Genomic DNA, 20100 nt, shown 5'->3' on the forward strand with positions numbered 1-20100 from the left:
AGGTCAGTAAATCAACAGAGTTGGTGGACAGGCACACCCTGTGATCGGTTACAATGCCTCCAGCAGCACTGAATGTGTGTTCCAAAAGAACGCTGGATGCAGGACAGGCCAGTAGCTCAATTGCATACTGTGCAAGCTCTGGCCAGTGATCCATCCTCAAGACCCAGTAAGCCAGAGGATTTTCAGTGGGAAAGGTGTCCAAGTCTGACCTTGCCCCTAGGTATTCCTGTACCATGTAAATCAGACGCTGTCGATGGTTGCTGGAACCAATCATACCTTAGGGCTGCGGACTAAAAAATTGTCTGAATGCATCGGTCACCTCCTCCACCGATCCTTTTGTGACTCACAGAAGCCTCAGCAACACTTTGTCCAATACCAGGAGTTTGTAACCTCCCAGTCTCTGGGAATGCATTGCACAGACCTTTCTGCAAAAAAAAGTGTCAATTTTGAAAAAAAACACATTATTTTTTACTTTTTGCTATAATAAATATGCCCCAAAAATATATAAACATTTTTGTTTTCCTGAGTTTAGGCCGATATGTATTCTTCTACATATTTTTGGTAAAAAAAACACAATAAGCATATATTGATTGGTTTGTGCAAAAGTTATAGTGTCTACAAAATAGGGAATAGATTGACAGCATTTTAATTATTTATTTATTTTTTTACTAGTAACTGCGGCGATCTGTGATTTTTATCGTGACTGCAACATTATGGCAGACACATCGGATGATTCTGGCACATTTTTGGAACCATTGGTATTAATACAGCGATCAGTGCGATTAAAAATGCATTGATTACTGTAAAAAAGTCACTGGCAGTATAGGGGGTTAACACTAGGGGGTGGTGAAGGGGGTAACTATGTTCCCTGGGAGGTGATTCTAACTGAAGGGGAGGGACTAAGTACAGGAAGTGACAGATTGTGTGTTCCTATTAGCATATATATAACCACAATCTGTCACTCCTGTCAGAACAGGGAAGTGTGTGTTTACACACACTCTTCCCTGTTCTGTGTCTCCTGGTAACGATTGCTCGTGTCCGACGGTCATCGCGACCATCGGCCACGAGCATCGGCACCTCTGCTGTGCAGCCTGCGCGCCTGCTATCCGGACCTTGCGAGATCACGTACAGTAATGTGATTTTGCGCAGGGAGCCAGCCTGCCACAGTAAAACTGCAGCGGCTGGTCCGGAAGCAGTTAATGTAACGTAAGCTATCTCTCTGTCCATGCCAACAACACTACACACGGCTGCTGGGTAAGCAGCCTTATATAGTGTGGAGTGTGGACTTAGCCCGCCGAGCCATGATTGGCCAAAGGCCCCCTGCCTTTGGGCAATTATGGCTCTCTCAGCAGAGCGTGCTGTGATTGACCAAAGCATGCAGGTCAAGTGCATGCTTTGGCCAATCATAATTCAAAAATGCACTCCAATCTTGTAGTGCATTATGGGGCATTCCGCGGTGCTTGAATTTCCTGCCAACCCCCCCTATAATGTTCGCTGTTCTGCAAACGGAGGAACACCCAATGTTTGTGTCAAACTTATCCCAAACATCAAACTCATACCTACAAATAACCAATACTTTTTACAGGTATATTGTGAGCACAAATAAACCATGAACTGACATAGTCTAAGAGGCCTGTCCTTACCAGTGCCAGTGCCAGACAGGCATTAGACCCCCAGAATTTACCAAACAACAATGCCATTCACAGTTATACCATGAGAAACCATAAACTCATAGTCTACAAGGTCTGTCCTTACCATAAGTGCCAGATACGCATTAGATTTAACCCAGAATTTAACTTGGGGGCATAGCCCATTACAACAACAATTGTTAGCAACCTCAAAACAGCTAATAAAGCTGTGACAAAACAACAAAGTAGGAGGTGGGGCGGTCAACTGGCGTTCTGTCAGCTGAATCTCCTCACGTCAGAGGGACGTGCCTCGGTGTAGATTTTCTAGAGTTAGAGTTCTGCCTCATTACCTCTTAAAGGAGCTATTTAACCTCCTTGATTTAGATCAACTCCCACTGTAATCCAAAGCGGTTCAAGGGGCCTTCATTTCTGGTGGGTCAAATGGGTATTTTTCAGTACATGTGGGGTCTTCAAATGGATAAAACCTGGGGATGGGCACATGTGTTGCAGAGATGAACTGAAAGTTTTTTTTTTTTTAAACTTTAAGTTCTCATTTGCCTTCCCTCCTCCCACCTGGTGCAGTCATCTATTTAAAATCCTGTGAGTGGAACACAAATGTCAGTGTATAGACAGTGAATGTGGGCGATTCTAGGATTGCAAATGTTTCTAGATTGGCCTGTACTTTATTATTAATATGCCCCCTTCTTTTCATTTCAAAGAGGTGCCAAAACTTCATTTACAGCTTTCTTTTCAAAGAAGACAACAAAAAACGGTTACTTTTTTCTTTTAAGCCGTTTTGTGTTTCGCTTTATGCCTTGCTCGCAAATTTTACATAATGCGTGGCCTCTGCGGCAGAGCCTTTTATAAGATGTTGTTTACATATCACGTTCCTAGGCTGATAATTAGAGCAAAGTGCAATAACCATAGCATGGGAGGGCTGTGAGAAAAATGGCATTTGCATAGGGCATATTGAAAAACACAGGAATATTCACGTTCTTTACCAGCGTGGGCCACGCTAGACTGATGTATTTCTATGCGTGTCACTTGCTTATAATAACAGTTATCAGAGCTTCTGTTGAATCTATCTCACTTCACAGGACATTTTAATAAAAAGCGATGTAGACTTTGCTTGGCGTGCAGGCAGACAGAAAATTAGTCATTTCTAATTCAATGTCTTACCTTTGCTACATCTAATTTGATCTGACTTTCAAATCTCCGGCCACATCATAAAGCTGGAAGGTAAATTGTACTCTCTGTGGGGGTGAGATACTAAAGGCGTCATATCTTCTGTAGCCTGTGCTCACTTCAAATCCTGATCAGCCGCTCAAAGAGGACCTATCATTGCAATTTACACTTCTCCTGAATCTAGAGAGCATTTGTTCGCATCGCCAAATCACTGCATTGTTTTAAGTAGAAAAAGTACCTCTTTTAGCCTAGCCTAAAGCTGAACTCAAAGCAAATAGCTAAATACACAGTTAAAATACATATAAATGAGCCGTTTTACCTGCCAATGGATTTGTATTTTGTGCATCCAGTACTGAGATTTACACAGCCCTGTCATAGAGAACAGCTACGTGGATGTGACCACTTACATTTAGGAACATAAATGCTAACTGCTGGGAGTGTCAATACAATGTTGACGACACCCCCCAACAAGGTCCTGTGCCAGCTTGGTCTGAATGCGATGCAAATTCAGCCATACTATCCGTATGCATGAAATTGCATTGGACGGACATTGCATGTGATTTGCACTGCAGTACAGTGCAAATCACATGCTATCTCGCAAAGCGCACTAATTTGAACAGGCACTTAAGAACAATAATCTGTATAGTGTTTGTATAGTATAGTCGGTAGGTGTTAGCATTTGTGTTTTACACTATTGATAATAATCTGCATAGTGCTTGTAGAGTATAGAAGCTGGTTGGTTTGCTTTTTTGTCTTATACTAGGGACAATATACAGCATAGTGCTTGTATAGTGTAGTGGCTGGTTGGTTAGTATTCTTTTTTTTTTTTTTTTCACAAAGATTTTATTATTTTTCAAAAAGAAAACATGTAACAAAGATCGTTGTTTGAACAAAAGAAAGCAGGTCAATCAGCAGGATGTATAAGCAACAAAAAGAAAAAAAAATACACAGGGTACAGCTTATGTATATTACATTGAATACACTGAACCGGCAACACAATCGTCAGAATATAAATCTTAGCATGTGGAGGGAGGATCTTCAATCCGTGTCCCCTCCCTCCCCCCTCCCCAGGCGGCAAAGTGCGGCCCATGAGAGGGGGGGAGTCAATCAAGTGGACCCGGTTCCAATAGAGTACCCTCCGGGATAACTGGGTAGGGCCTAAAAGAAGCCTACTACCGGTTAGTATTCTTATCCTACACTAGGGACAATAATCTGTATAGTCCTTGTATAATATATGCAGCACCCTCCTAGATAGGTGCTAGGATTGGGTAAATTAGTTGTGGCTCACTGTATCCAGTGGAGCTGCATTTCTTTGATAGGCAAGTTTAGTTCTGGCTCCCTGTAATCAGTGTAGCTGTGTTTGTTTGCTGTGGTCTGTTCTGTGTTTCAGTGGTGGCAGAATTGACTGCTTCCTCCTGGTTGGTCCAGAAATGTTCTGGAAGTTAGCGGGTAGTAAGAGTCTAATCAGCAGAGTCTAATCAGCATAGAGAACAGCGGATGAGACCACTTACATTTAGGAACATAAATGCTAACTGCTGGGAGTATCAATACAATGTTGACGACACCCCCAACAAGGCCCTGTGCCAGCTTCGTCTGAATGCAATGCGAATTCAGCAATACTATCCGTATGCCTGAAATCGCATTAGACGGACATTGCATGTGATTTTCACTGCAGTACAGTGCAAATCACATGCTATCTCGCAAAGCTCACTAATTTGAACCGGCACTTAAGGACAATAATCTGTATAGTGTTTGTATAGTATAGTCGGTAGGTGTTAGCATTTGTTTTTTACACTATTGACAATAATCTGCATAGTGCTTGTAGAGTATAGAAGCTGGTTGGTTTGCTTTTTTGTCTTATACTAGGGACAATATACTGCATAGTGCTTGTATAGTATAGTGGCTGGTTGGTTAGCATACTTGTCCTACACTAGGGACAATAATCTGTATAGTCCTTGTATAATATATGCAGCCCCCTCCTAGATAGGTGCTAGGATTAGGTAAATTAGTTCTGGCTCACTGTATCCAGTGGAGCTGCATTTCTTTGTTAGGCAAGTTTAGTTCTGGCTCCCTGTAATCAGTGTAGCTGTATTTGTTTGCTGTGGTCTGTTCTGTGTTTCAGTGGTGGCAGAATTGACTGCTTTCTCCTGGTTAATCCAGAAATGTTCTGGAAGTTAGTGGGTAGTAAGAGTCTAATCAGCAGTTGAATATTCATACAACCCTGGCCAATCCCTGAGGAGAGGTGCCCAGATGGCTACTGGGAGTCTGTATTAATTCTCTAAGACTAAGATCAACCTGTCGTCTGAGGAACTAGTCTGGTAGCAGGGTTTAAAAGTTTCTCAGGAAGATTAGAAGGAAGCAACCAATTCTCTAGGGACAGTTTGAGTACAGACCAGTGAGAGAGCTCCTGGAGACTGTGTGCAGTTGCCATCCCTCTTGTGCTAGTGTCAATGGGTTTAAAGGGGACATAGGGGGTTATTTACGAAAGGCAAATCCACTTTGCACTGCAAGTGCACTTGGAAGTGCTGTCGTGCGTAAGTCTAAGGCCGCGTACACACGGGCGGACTGTTCGCCCAACTTTGTCCGCTGAACAGTGTTTGGGCGGACAGTCCGCTCGTGTGTGGGCTTTCAGCGGACAGTTTGAGCGGACAGTTGGACGGACAAGGTTTTTCGGAAATTCCGAAAAACTGTCCGTTGAAACCTTGTTTCAGCGAACAGTCCGCTCGTGTGTAGGCTTGTTCGTCAAACAAAGTTGCGCGCATGCTCAGAAAGGATTTTCACGCCGAAAGCTATAATGCAGTGTATAGGACGTCGTATTTTTCGTCCCGTCGTACGTGCCGTTCACGTCATCGCGCACGGTTTCAGCAAACTGTTCGTTCGTCGTGTGTGGCCATGTCCGTCCATGCTAATTTTGAGCGGACTGTTTGCCGAAACTGTTGGACGGACAAAGTTGGGCGAACAGTCCGCCCGTGTGTACGCGGCCTTAGGGGTAATTTCAAATGAGTGGAAGCTCTGTTGATTTTATCATCCAATCATGTGCAAGCTAAAATACTGTTTTTTATTGTCCTTGCATGTCCCCCTCGGATCTACAGCGACTTTACTTCCAAGTGCACTTTTCCCCAGTCCTTTAGTAAATAACCTACTTTGTGTCCTGAAGAGCTCAGTCTATTTAATTCTTATTGAATGGACTGTCCAGAGAAAAAGATGAATCTCTTCAAGATGCTAATTCAAAGCTCAGGTCATCATTTTCTTGTGCAAGAACTTGGCGCACACTTCTTCAAGAGAAAGTTCAGAGTCCTCATATTGTTACTAAAGGTTACTAAAGTATCCTATTATTACCCAATACCTATCCAAGTTCTTATTAAAGCATCATAAAAGCATACCCTTAAACTGGTTAATAAGCCTGAGCAGTGCCTTGAACTGTGTTTGGCTGCAAAGAAACTATTGAGAAAAGGATCTGAGCAATTTATTTAGCAGCTCTTATGGGGGTAGTACTACATATAATAGCTGAGTGGTTAGCATCCTTAAGGACAATAGTCTTCATTATAATTGTATAGTATAGTGTGGCATGTATGTGCTGAGTATAGGGGGAGTAGGCTCAGGTTTTAGTTAATCATGCCCCTTAAAGCTCCTCCCATTGTTAATACAATTTGACCACACCCACAATTTGGCCTCAGATGCCAGATGTGCTAGGTACACCCCAACAGCATAGTGCTTGTATGTTTTCTGTTCAGTTTCCTCCTTCAGAAAATTAACACTCTGGTAGGTTGACCAGGAAAACTAGTGAACAATCACAGTTGGGTAGATGTCCATATGGCTGAAACTAATTTGATGGCAAAAGGTGGTCACTAGTAGTGATAGACATGTTTAGGTATTATTGTACTACAACGTATGTCTGTGTCTCCTTCCCTAGCTCTAAATCTTTTCCTGTCCTTTGGGGCACTAGGCTTAAATTTTGCCAGGGCTCCACATGCTGTATGATTGCTCCAGCCTGAACATAAAGGCTTGGTTTAGGACACTGAATTATTAATTTCATAAGTAGCCTCTCGAAACGCAATGACCTCTGCATGAACCAACAGACTACCTAAACATGCTGTACATGTGCATAAAATATGGTACCAATTTAGGTGCAGATAGGAGACATATGTCAGTACACCGCCTCTGCCCTTTCCCCCTCATGCCTTCTGTCAGCCTAATGGTAATCTAGCTGGTGTGTTGGAGATGATGAGAATTTATTAAAAAGAAACATTTCCAAAGATATTCAGTGATTACACAGCACAGTATAAAAATATGTTTAGGATATATAAAGATTATATATATATATATATATATATATATATATATATATATATGTATGTGTGTGTGTGTGTGTATATATATATATATACAGCAATCAGCCATAACATGTTATACCATTTATCATTTTCCTTCCACTTCACAAGTATGTGCCACTTTGTGTTGGTCCGTCACATAAAATCCTAATAAAATACATTTTTTGTTGTAAAATTACAAAATGTGGGAACATTTCAAGGGGTAGGAATACTTTTTCAAGGTACTGTAAACATGCTGTCCCTGAAGTTAAAGTGTTACTAAGCCCACAACAATAAAATTAGTCTGTATATGAAGTAAAACATGCTTGTTATACTCACTGTGGAACCTAGGAGTTGATCCTCTGCATTGCGTACAAAAGCTGTGTGATTCTGCCTCTCTGATCCTCCTCTTCTTTAACTGACTCCAACCCATCTACTGATAGAATGGAGCATTAGGAGTCAGGCTGCACATGCTCAGTTTGGTGTGTATTGCTAAAGAGTTTTGTTTTTTTCTTGAGAGAGTGCATGTGATCAGCATAGGACCAATCAGCACTGTCCAGACAAAGGATCAGGGGAAAATGGGAGCCGACAATTCAAAGTGATTTTAAAAGACCTTTTTTCCTTGAAAAATGACACTTTGTGCAGGGACAGTTCTAAGCACGGGAAACATGTGCCCCTTCACAGGCATACTATAGACACCCCCCAGGTACGAAATTTAAAGGAATATTACATTATTGTTTCACTTTAATCATTATTTAAATCACTGCTCCTGAAAAAAACTGCCATTTTTGAAACTTTTTTTGCATTGATCCATGTTCCCTGAGGCAGGACCCGGGTCCCCAAACACTTTTTAGGACAGTAACTCGCATATTAGCCTTTAAAATTAGTACTTTAGATTTCTCCCATAGACTTGTATAGGGTGTTCCGGCTTTTCGAATTTGCCGCGAACAGCCCAAATTGTTCACTGTTCGCTGAACAGGCGAACTGGCAATGTTTGAGTCGAACATGAGTTTGACTTGAACTCGAAGCTCATCCCTAATACCAACCACCATTCCGACCTTCAGGAGCCAGAGCCCCCTGCCAAGAGTACCTGAAACAACAAAACAGAAAAAGAAAAAACACAAACACTCATACCATATAGCTGCCTAAAGGGAGGGTGGGAGGGGCAACAACTACTTGTGTGTTATCTCTTAGCCTACATGTGCCTGAATGACTGGCTTTGCCCCTCACCCCCACTAATAGACACAGGACGTGCTGGCTAGCACCACCCTGTGTCCACCTAAACCTGCCTCTTCCTGCACCCTATTTCCTGGTGCATCTCTCCCCAGCGTCCCCCAGCCATGTGGGCCCTCCACTGAGGTTCCCTTGCTCCGGGACTTTCTTGATCATAGAGAGAGCTTGGGAGTGGTGACCTTTACCTTTACAGCGTTGAAACCTTACCTCATGGGTGCTCAACTTGTGGCCCTCCAGCTGTTGCGAAACTACAAGTCCCATGAGTCTTTGCCTAGCTGACAGTTACAAACATGACTCCCAAAGGCAGAAACTGGACTTGTAGATCCGCAACAGCTGCAGAGCCACAGGTTGAGCACCTATGGAGTAGCTTGTCATTCCTCATTTATTTACCTAAAGAGCTATATATTCCTTATACTTGGCCGTACCCACTGTGGTCAGAACAGACTATTTACTGTGCCAGGACATGCTTTCATTTTAGAAAGATAATTTCACTCTCATTCAGAAGCAGAAGGCTCAAGCCTTGCACAGTTTACTTGCCTGCTGTTTTCTCTCATAGAGTACTTTGGATGCTGTGCAAACAGGATATGTGAATTAATGTCCCAGCTATTTCGTTTATTTCTTATTTACTCTGGTAGTCTTCAAGACAACAGCATTACAATCAGTTGGATGTGAACAATTTCCGTAGCTTAGAAAAATATGATTGTACCATAATAGTGATATTAAAATAAACCTAAAGCAAAAGTTTGGTTGATAGAGTTATATTGTTAGGTTGAAAAAGACATGTGCATACATCCCAAAATTTTGAGATGGGAATGAGGGACACCTATTAGTAAAAGTATGTAGGCATAGGACACATACCCCTGCCACGCCCCCTTGACGTTTTTGAAAGATAAATAGTGCATTTTATATACCCCTATACAGATCTGACCAAAATGAGGGAGAAATTAGGAGGGAAGAGGGACAGAGGGAATTTGTTCCAAATAAGAGACATTTTCTTCGAAATCAGGGTTAGTTGGGAGCTAATCATATGTCAACCTAGTTCACAAGATGTGATTAAAAGCAGGTGGTTGAGTTGCAATTTTACCGCCCCCTGACAATACCCTCCTTTCTTCCTCCCCTTCATCCACTGTAAGTATTACCTTGTACAGAGTCACTTGGATTGGCTCTGTACACTGAGTCCATTTACCAAGCCGTTATGAATTCACTAGACACCAGAGCGTGAGTTATGCAGTGCTGTTTATAATCACCACTGCAGAAATAAACATTCACTTCTTTACTGTTCATAGGCGAATGGCAGTAGGTAAGTAGACAACTTAAAAGTGAAACATTTCCGTCATTCTCCTCCTTCCTCTCTACTTTAAAACACAGTATTTGTAGCTGTTGACTTTTACAATTTTAACACGGGACTGAAGTTGCTCTCTAACCACTTTCCACCCAGCCTATTGTAAACATTCAGCCAGACGGGTGCTCTCCTAATCGGTATGGACATCTTATGACATCCTCCCATTCGAGCACCTCATGCTCACTCCCTGGGGTGCACAGTGGCACAAACTGCAACCACTCTGTCCACTGGACACTATCTGAGCAATCAGTACCGGGACCAATGTGTTCAGTCAAGGTAAGATGTGATCTCTGTGATCAATCACATTTCCATCAAAGAAATGTAGCAGAATACATTTTGGCCTCAATTTACGAATAAAGACTACTTATTTGCTAAATTTTACAACACAAAAGAGAAATTTGAATTTTTTCAAAATGTTTTTTTATTATATATTATAATTATTGCAAAAAATAGAAATTCCAGTGTAAAATACCACCAAAATAAAGCTCTATCTGTCTCAAATGATGAAAATATAATTGGGTACGATGTTGTATGACTAAATTGTCATTCAAAGCGCTGAAAACTTAGTACACCTACTTGATCCAGGGCAAGCAAAAAATCCCTACAGAGCTTTCTATATTCTAGAGGGACCATAAATTCCATTCTGACCTCTAAAAACAGATAAATGTTCAGATCAACATCCTATAATGTATTTTCACAAATGTAAGTAACTTTTATTTATTTGTTCCCTAGGGAAGCATACAACACTTTGTTGAAATGATCTACATTATCTGTTAGAACCAGATGTTCCATGATATACAGTATCCCACAAGTGAGTACACCCTCACATTTTTGTCACTATTTTATTATATATATTTTCATGTGACAACACTGAAGAAATGACACTTTGCTACAATGTAAAGTAGTGAGTGTACAGCTTGTATAACAGTGTAAATTTGCTGTCCCCTCAAAATAACTTAACACACAGCCATTAATGTCTAAAACGCTGGCAGCAAAAGTGAGTACACCCCTGAGTGAAAATGTCCAAATTGGGAAAATAGGACACTTTCCCTCCAGTCACTCTTTAGTGTTACAAGGTCTCAGGTATGAATGGGGAACAGGTGTGTTAAATTTGGTGTTATCGCTCTCACTCTCTCATACTGGTCAGTGGAAGTTCAACATGGCACCTCATGGCAAAGAACTCTCTGAGGATCTCAAAAAAGAATTGCTGTTCTACATAAAGATGGCCTAGGCTATAAAAAGATTGCCAAGACCCTGAAACTGAGCTGGTTTAACAGGACAGGTTACACTCAGAACAGACCTCCCCATGGTCGACCAAAGAAGTTGAGTGCACATGCTCAGCATCATATTCAGAGGTTATCTTTGGGAAATAGACGTATGAGTGCTGCCAGCATTGCTGCAGAGGTTAAAGGGGTGGGGGATCAGCCTGTCAGTGCTCAGACCATACGCCGCACACTGCATCAAATTGGTCTGCATGACTGTCATCCCAGAAGAAAGCCTCTTCTAAAGATGATGCACAAGAAAGCCCATAAACATTTTGTTGAAGAGAAGCAGACTAAGGACATGGATTACTGGAACCATATCCTGTGGTCTGATGAGACCAAGATCAACTTATTTGGGTCAGATGGTGTCAAGAGTGTGTGGTGGCAACCAGGTGAGGAGTACAAAGACAAATGTGTCTTGACTACAGTCAAGCATGGTGGTGGGAGTGTCATAGTCTGGGGCTGTATAAGACGACCACTGCCTTGATAAAGATGCTGAGGGTAAACGGGATGTACTGGCCAAGCATGTCTCCAGACCTAAACCCTATTGAGCATCTGTGGGGCATCCTCAAACGGAAGGTGGCAGAGCGCAAGGTCTCTAACATTCACCAGCTCTGTGATGTCATCATGGAGGAGTGGAAGAGGACTGCAGTGGCAACCTGTGAAGCTCTGGTGAACTCCATGCAAAAGAGAGTCAAGACAGTGCTGGAGAATAATGGTTGCCACACAAAATATTGACACTTTGGGCCCAATTTGGACATTTTCACTTAGGGGTGTACTCACTTTTGTTGCTAGTGGTTTAGACATTAAGGGCTGTGTGAGTTAATTTGAGGCAACAGGAAATTTACAGTGTTATACAAGCTGTACACTCACTACTACATTGTAGCAAAGTGTCATTTCTTCAGTGTTGTCACTTGAAAAGATATAATAAAACATTCACAAAAACATGAGGGGGTGTACTCACTTTTGTGAGACACTGTATGTTTCCTTATTGTCACAGCTCTTACAGCAAAGAACCCTTTTTTTGAAGATGAAGAATAAACCTCTTTGTTTCCAACCACAATCTCAGTGACTTTTCTGGTGTCATTAAAGTTAAACTATCTGTAAAATCTATAATAATAATAATAATAATATATATATATATATATATATATATATATAAATATATAAATCGTATTTTTCACTCCATAAGACGCACCTGACCATAAGACGCAAGTAGGTTTTATAGGTGGTTACTGCACATTTGTCATGGTTATGCAGTGATCTTCCTGTGTTTGCTTACCTTCCCCCATGTCTTCAGACTAAGAAGCTAGACACTTCCACCTGGTGGTTTTTATAACCTCTCCTCTAAGCATGGCTCCACCCCAGGCCCTATCAGGGAGCCCTATATTAACCTGTGCAGGCCTCAGTGCTGATCAACCATTGTGTATTCTTTGTGTGTTAGCTTCCTGTTTCCTGCCGTGTACTCTGCTACTGTTTTCCGTTACCGACTTTGGCGTGTACCCGACTATTCTTGTCTGCTTGTGGCCCCGACCTTGGCTTTGTCCCTCACCATCCCTATCCTCCTGTTGCCTACTGTGGGTGTGAGCTGGGGGACCCTGGGGGTCGCGACCTGGAGCCAGTTGCAGCCAAGTCCATTCTCACCACTAGAGGCGCTGGTGAACACCTGCTGGCTCTTAGACTCCGTGCCCCAGGGAATCTTATGCTCTAACCCCAGTGGGATTTGTCCCCCGTCTGCAGCAGTCAGCCGTAGGGTCCACAACCTTGCGGTGCACCCCTAAACCCTACGGTGTGCATCTGTCACCTGGGCTCTAGGTGACCTGACAACATTACTGCTCGCTGATTGGTTGCTAGAGGTTACTACACATTGCCACTCACCATTCAGTTGCTAGAGGCAACTCAGTGCCCCCCTTCTGCAAGCTGCTTAGTCCTGCTGCTGCTTTATTAATCCCCATCCCCGCTGCTGACAGAAGAAGGGTAAGGAAATAAAATGCACACACAGCCTGCTCTCTGTGGGGTTTTGATCTCCTGCTCGACTCGTGCTGCTGCCCAGAAAAGGAGAGGGGAATACAGAGAGCCTGCTCTACCCGAAGAAGGAACGGGGGAACACAAAGAACTCGCTCTGCCCAGAGAAGGAGGGGGGAACACAGAGAGCCTGCTCTGCCCAGAGAAGGAGGGGGAACACAGAGAACTCGCTCTGCCCAGAGAAGGAGGGGGGAATACAGAGAGCCTGCTCTGCCCGGAGAAGGGGGACCACAGAGAGCCCACTCTGCCTGGAGAAGGTGCGGGAACAGAGAGTCCATTCTGCTCGGAGTAGGAGGGGGAACAGAGAGCCCACTCTGCCCGGACAAAGAGGGGGAACAGAGAGCCCACTCTGCCCAGAGAGGGAGGGGGAACAGAGAGCCCACTCTGCCCAGAGAGGGAGGGGGAACAGAGAGCCCACTCTGCCCAGAGAGGGAGGGGGAACAGAGAGCCCACTCTGCCCAGAGAGGGAGGGGGAACAGAGAGCCCACTCTGCCCAGAGAGGGAGGGGGAACAGAGAGCCCGTTCTGCTCGGAGAAGGAGGGGGAACACAGAGAGCCTGCTCTACCCAGAGAAGGAGAGGGAACAGAGAGCCTGCTCTGCCCACAGAAGTAGGGGGAACAGAGAGCCTGCACTGCCTGGAGAAGGGGGGAGGAACAGAGTGCCTGCTCTGCCTGGAGAAGGAGGGGGAACAGAGAGCCCGCTCTGCCCAGAGAAAGAGGGGGAACAGAGAGTCCACTCTGCCTGGAGAGGGAGGGGGGAACACAGAGATTCTGCTCTGCTCAGAGAAGGAGGGGGAACAGAGAGCCCACTCTGCTTGGAGAAGGAAGGGGAACAGAGAGCCCGCTCTGTCCGGAGAAGGAGGGGGAACAGAGAGCCCGCTCTGCCCGGAGAGGGAGGGGGAACAGAGAGCCCGCTCTGCCCGGAGAAGAAGGGGGAACGGAGAGCCTGCTCTGCCCGGAGAAGGAGGGGGAACAGAGAGCCCACTCTGCCTGGAGAGGGAGGGGGAACGCAGAGAGCCCACTCTGCCCAGAGAAGGAGGGGGGGAAACAGAGAGCCCACTCTGACTGGAGCAGGAGGGGTGAACACAGAGTCCGCTCTGGCCAGAGAATAGGGGGAACAGAGAGCCCACTCTGCTCAGAGAAGGAGGGGGAACAGAGAGCCCGCTCTGCCCGGAGAAGGAGGGGGGAACACAGAGTCCACTCTGCCCGGAGAAGGAGGGGGAACAGAGAGTCGGTTCTGCCCAGAGAAGGAGGGGAACACACTCCCTGTCACAGACTCAGTCAGTGGTGGCCCGTCCATAGGAGATGCCGCCCCTCCAGGCAGTCAAAAGATTTTATGTTAAAAAAATGTATTTAAACATGTTCCTTTAAGAAAAAAAATTAGAAAAAAGGTCCTTATTTGCACTGTGTCCTGGCGCTGGGTGCCAGGCGCAGTGCAATATGGGAAGCGCCACCTCTATGCAATCATGAGATTGCAGACGAGGCGCTTCATTCGCCCCAAAAAAATCGTTCTGTGTTGCGCAGTCGATCGCACCACAGCTTCCGGCACAATGGACTGGCCGGGCGAGTGCATAGACTTGCACTTTCAGTTACATGGGTAACGCTTCTGGCATCACTCAAGGAAGTGACATTGGCACTCGGCAGTTCAGTCCAACGTCTTACTTGAGAGGATCAGGTAAGCCATGCCTGTGCGGTGATCGGCGGTAGCACCCCCCATCCCCTGCTTTACAACTAGTTAAAAATGATGTTCTGTGATCAGCCAGCACCCGTGGTGGGCGGCAGCACCCCCCCCACTTAAATACTAATTAAACTAATTAAACATTCACTGGCACTCCCATCCCCATCCCCTGCCATGTATATAGTGAAGCTGACCTTATTGGGGGGGTTGCAGAATGCAGTGCAATTTACAGATTGCAGAATGCAGATATGTGCAATTTACAGGCTGTAGAATGCAGTTATGTGCAATTTACAGGTTGCAGAATGCACTTATGTGCGATTTACAGGTTGCAGAATGCATATATGTGTGATTTACAGGCTGCAGATATGTGTAATTTACAGGTTGCAGATATGTGTGATTTGTAGGTTGCAGAATGCAGATATGTGTGATTTGTAGGTTGCAGAATGCAGATATGTGTGATTTACAGGTTGCAGAATGCAGTTATGTGCAATTTACAGATTGCAGAATGCAAATATGTTCAATTTACAGGTTGCAGAATGCAGTTATGTATGATTTGCAGGTTGCAGAATGCAGTTATGTGCGATTTACAGAATGCAAATATGTGCAATTTACAGGTTGCAGAATGCAGATATGTGCGATTTACAGGTTGCAGAATGCAGATATGTGCGATTTACAGGTTGCTTTAGTAGAGCCCTGAGTATAATGTGGAGCCTGGTATATGATGTGCAGATGTTCCAGGGAGTGGTCGTTCATTTGGGAGGTCAAGTGTGTTCTCCCGAATCATTCTTCCGAAACTGGAGTGGGAAAAAATGCTTGAGTCAGAACTGCTCCCATAAGAACCAATGTCTATGTAGGTGAACGAGTAGTTTGCATCAGCCACTGCCAGAAGATGAAGAACAAAAGAAAAATATTTTTTATAATTAAAAAATTTTGTCCCACTACCAACTGGCCTCACAATTCTTATGTGCTTGCCGTCTATGGCAGTTAGGGAAGTTGCAGCGCTCCCAAAACAGCTCAGCTTTGGTGTTCCATTCCTCTTTGCTTGGTTTTCTCATGACCACATCTCTTAGGACCTCCCAGATGGCGATACAGGTGTCTCTCACAATTGTGCTCCCCGTAGATTTTCCCAATTTGAACTGGTAGTGTAAGCTGGCAAATAAATTTCCAGTTGCTAGGTACCTGAAAAATAATATGAAATTACTTAGTTATTTTTTTTTTTTATTAAGGTCGCATACGCACTAGGTGGCGGAAAAATAATATGAAATTACTTAGTTATTTTTTTTTTTTTATTTATTACAGAAGGTCTCATACGCATTAGGTGGTGGAGCCTCAAGGACACACTTCAGAGACACCAGAGACTGCAACGTGAAACAAGGAGTGGGTCTGGTGCTGCCCCAAAGCGTCCCTATGCCTTCGCCAGATACATGGATTTTTTTAAGCCAGTTTTAGAATTGAGGAAGTAAGTTATCATACATGAATCGGTCACTCTACAATCTCTATCTAATTAACCTGTCCTACCCCTAACCTTTACTCCCCCTATCAGCTTTATACTTTTTCATTCATAACACAGATTCAATTTTTATCTTTTTGTATTTCAGCACGGAAGTAAGTTGGGAGGAGGAGGAGGAGGAGGAGGAGGAGCATGCTGCTAGTGTTGATGATGAAGAAGGAGTATCATTTGCTTGCACATATCAGGAGGAGTCATCTATGGAGCTCCAGGGTGAGCAGAGCGAGTTACATGAGTCCTCTTGCTCATGAGCTGGACAATGAGGATAGCAACGTTTCAACACCTTCCATCAGAAGGCCAAGGCAAACCTCTACTTCCCGCAGGAAGAAAAGCAGCAGGGCAGTAGAACAGGTTGAAGAACAAGACCAGACCAAAAAATTACTACACATAGTGTCAGGGATCACTGAACAAATCGATGCCCAGCCATGCCCTCACACTTTGTTTGCCATTAGTTTGGTGCCTCTTCTCAAAGAGGTATTGCCAGACCAGTACTTTAATATGAGGATTGCAGTGGAACATTGCATCCATTCATTCACTGTGCCATGCCATGTTTCTGTGCCAACACACGACCGTCCTAATACCCAAATAATTCCTCCCATTTCTTCTGCCTCAGACACCATGCCAAACCCTTATCCCTCTAGTTTTGACAAACCCTCTAGTATGTATGAGACCCCAAGATCACGAATACCATATCCCATTCCTTCACCAGTTGCCTCTGTAATTTCACCCCCAAGTAGAACCACGGATATTAGCAGACAAATTGATATGAGACCACTTGACTCAACATCTTACCATGTCCTGACACAAAACAGACCACCACAGCGATATGAGCAAATAACGCCCCTGCCAAAACATTTCCCTCTTGTAGCAAAACCAATGGAACAGCACAAACCGATAATTCCAAATCATTATCCATATCATAATCAATCTCTTGAATTTCCCTCAAACATGCCTAGACCCTATCGACACTATGGACCCCCAAGTGTACTACGGGATACCGAGATATCACCACCTGAGTCATGCAGGAAACATCCCTCAACACAAGGTGAAGCCTTGCAGCAAACACCACCGAGCTGTTCAACAGCAACACTACAACGGCATGATGTAACCAAGCCTAATGAACATAGTTCGTCAAGTTATTTGAATTTGTAGATGACTATTTACCAATTCCGCTACCAACTTCATGTTATGTCAAACAAGGAAATGATTCAAACCTCCATCAGTACCCCATTAATTGACACCTCATCCCTTTTTAGAAATATCAAAAAAGGTTTTTTAAGGTAAACCAAGCCTAAGAGAGTGGGATGTTAACGGTGCAATAAATCAAAACTGTATTCATATTAAAAAATTACAAAATTTATTTATACATAATTCATAAAAACAGAGCAATGATCTGTATAATCATACTGAGGTTATATACAACTTTGTGGTCCAATAGATGGTAAAGTTGAGGTAGTTGCGATTGATTTATCCCGACATGTTTCGCTTAATGCTTCATCAGAGGATAAGCCAACTACCAACATAATAAATTCAAAAAGAGAAAACATAAATTAATTTCACAAAATACATTTCTTTATACATAATTCATACAGGTAATCTACATATATAGTGTTTAAAGGACACGAGTAAGGTTCAAAAAAATGATGGAAATATGCTCACCCCCATTTTACCGACCCATTCGTACCCCAGGAAAAGTTATATGACTACCAGATGGATAGAAGAATGCAGGGCAACAAGTACAGCAGCCAGACAATATAGCTGGAGAGGGCATAGACGGCGGCTGATTGGGACAGAAAAATTATATCATATGTCAGCATACTATTTATAAATCAGAGCTATGTTGTTATTTTATTTTATACTATAGTCAATATATAGGAGTAACCTATAGCCTTTTTCAAATATTTTATTTTAGTATAGCAATCATTTTCAAATTTTTTGCATTTTTAATTTAAATGAATATTTTATACTAGTGGAGCCCAATTACTGTTTATTTAAATACATCCACTTACATTTACGGACGATAAAGTAGAATTTCCTTAATATGTTTTATTTCCCAGATTTTATATTATATCCACCAAAGTATATAGGGAATTCTCCTTCAGATTAAGATAAGCCCAGAATGATAGCACACTCACATGGGCTCTACAACCTGTTTACACGATATCTAAGAAAGAAAAATGCATTTACCATTAATTGAAGTGTGGATAAAGAAAGAAATTCATTCTCAGCAATCAAATGTTAAAGTTACTAACCAGCCAGCAAACGTGGACTTCCTCCTAACGCGGCTCCCCCACAATAGAGCCGAATGTTTTGTGTCCCAATATATATACCGCCGTCCATCGAGCCGGTGACGTCAGACGTGCCGCTGTTTACGTCCGCATCGAGCCGGTGACGTCAGACGCCGGCTCGATGGACGGCGGTATATATATTGGGACACAAAACATTCGGCTCTATTGTGGGGGAGCCGCGTTAGGAGGAAGTCCACGTTTGCTGGCTGGTTAGTAACTTTAACATTTGATTGCTGAGAATGAATTTCTTTCTTTATCCACACTTCAATTAATGGTAAATGCATTTTTCTTTCTTAGATATCGTGTAAACAGGTTGTAGAGCCCATGTGAGTGTGCTATCATTCTGGGCTTATCTTAATCTGAAGGAGAATTCCCTATATACTTTGGTGGATATAATATAAAATCTGGGAAATAAAACATATTAAGGAAATTCTACTTTATCGTCAGTAAATGTAAGTGGATGTATTTAAATAAACAGTAATTGGGCTCCACTAGTATAAAATATTCATTTAAATTAAAAATGCAAAAAATTTGAAAATGATTGCTATACTAAAATAAAATATTTTAAAAAGGCTATAGGTTACTCCTATATATTGACTATAGTATAAAATAAAATAACAACATAGCTCTGATTTATAAATAGTATGCTGACATATGATATAATTTTTCTGTCCCAATCAGCCGCCGTCTATGCCCTCTCCAGCTATATTGTCTGGCTGCTGTACTTGTTGCCCTGCATTCTTCTATCCATCTGGTAGTCATATAACTTTTCCTGGGGTACGAATGGGTCGGTAAAATGGGGGTGAGCATATTTCCATCATTTTTTGAACCTTACTCGTGTCCTTTAAACACTATATATGTCGATTACCTGTATGAATTATGTATAAAGAAATGTATTTTGTGAAATTAATTTATGTTTTCTCTTTTTGAATTTATTATGTTGGTAGTTGGCTTATCCTCTGATGAAGCATTAAGCGAAACATGTCGGGATAAATCAATCGCAACTACCTCAACTTTACCATCTATTGGACCACAAAGTTGTATATAACCTCAGTATGATTATACAGATCATTGCTCTGTTTTTATGAATTATGTATAAATAAATTTTGTAATTTTTTAATATGAATACAGTTTTGATTTATTGCACCGTTAACATCCCACTCTCTTAGGCTTGGTTTACCTTAAAAAACCTTTTTTGAAACTTCATGTTATGTTTTTGTTAAATGATTTTTTGTCATTTTGATGGTTTGTTCAAAAATTTTATATTTTTTTTAAAGGCTCAGGGAAATAGAGATGGAGAGAAAAAAAGATTAGGGAGAAAGTGGAGATGAAGATGCGAGGGAGGGAGGATCAGAGAGTGGGAGTTGACAGGGAGGAGGAGGTGGAGAGGTAGAGTTTCAGTTACTAAAGTTTTGAAAGTTAGAATTAAAGTTCAGTGCAGGTAAAGACAGACAGTCAGAAGAATTTAGAGAGTCAGAGGAAGTTAGAGAGTCAGAGGAAGTTAGAGAGTCAGAGGAAGTAGGAGAGTCAGAGGAAGTAGGAGAGTCAGAGGAAGTAGGGGAGTCAGAGGAAGTAGGAGAGTCAGAGGAAGTAGGAGAGTCAGAGGAAGTAGGAGAGTCAGAGGAAGTTGGAGAGTCAGAGGA

The 20100-nt window shown here is 42.8% G+C and overlaps 1 long non-coding RNA gene across 1 annotated transcript in view; it reads left to right on the plus strand.

The window, feature by feature from the left end:
* LOC143990258 (uncharacterized) overlaps positions 1–16115 on the plus strand; it is a 28222-nt gene extending 12107 nt beyond the window's left edge. The window contains exon 3 of the long non-coding RNA XR_013277249.1: positions 15962–16115. This is a non-coding gene — a long non-coding RNA (uncharacterized LOC143990258). The remainder of the gene's footprint in view (positions 1–15961) is intronic.
* The last annotated feature ends 3985 nt before the right edge of the window (positions 16116–20100 follow it).

Source organism: Lithobates pipiens, unplaced genomic scaffold (assembly GCF_037356315.1).
Source record: "Lithobates pipiens isolate NorthernLeopardFrog02 unplaced genomic scaffold, aLitPip1_a1.2 Scaffold_18, whole genome shotgun sequence".
NCBI classification, from domain to species: Eukaryota; Metazoa; Chordata; class Amphibia; order Anura; family Ranidae; genus Lithobates; species Lithobates pipiens.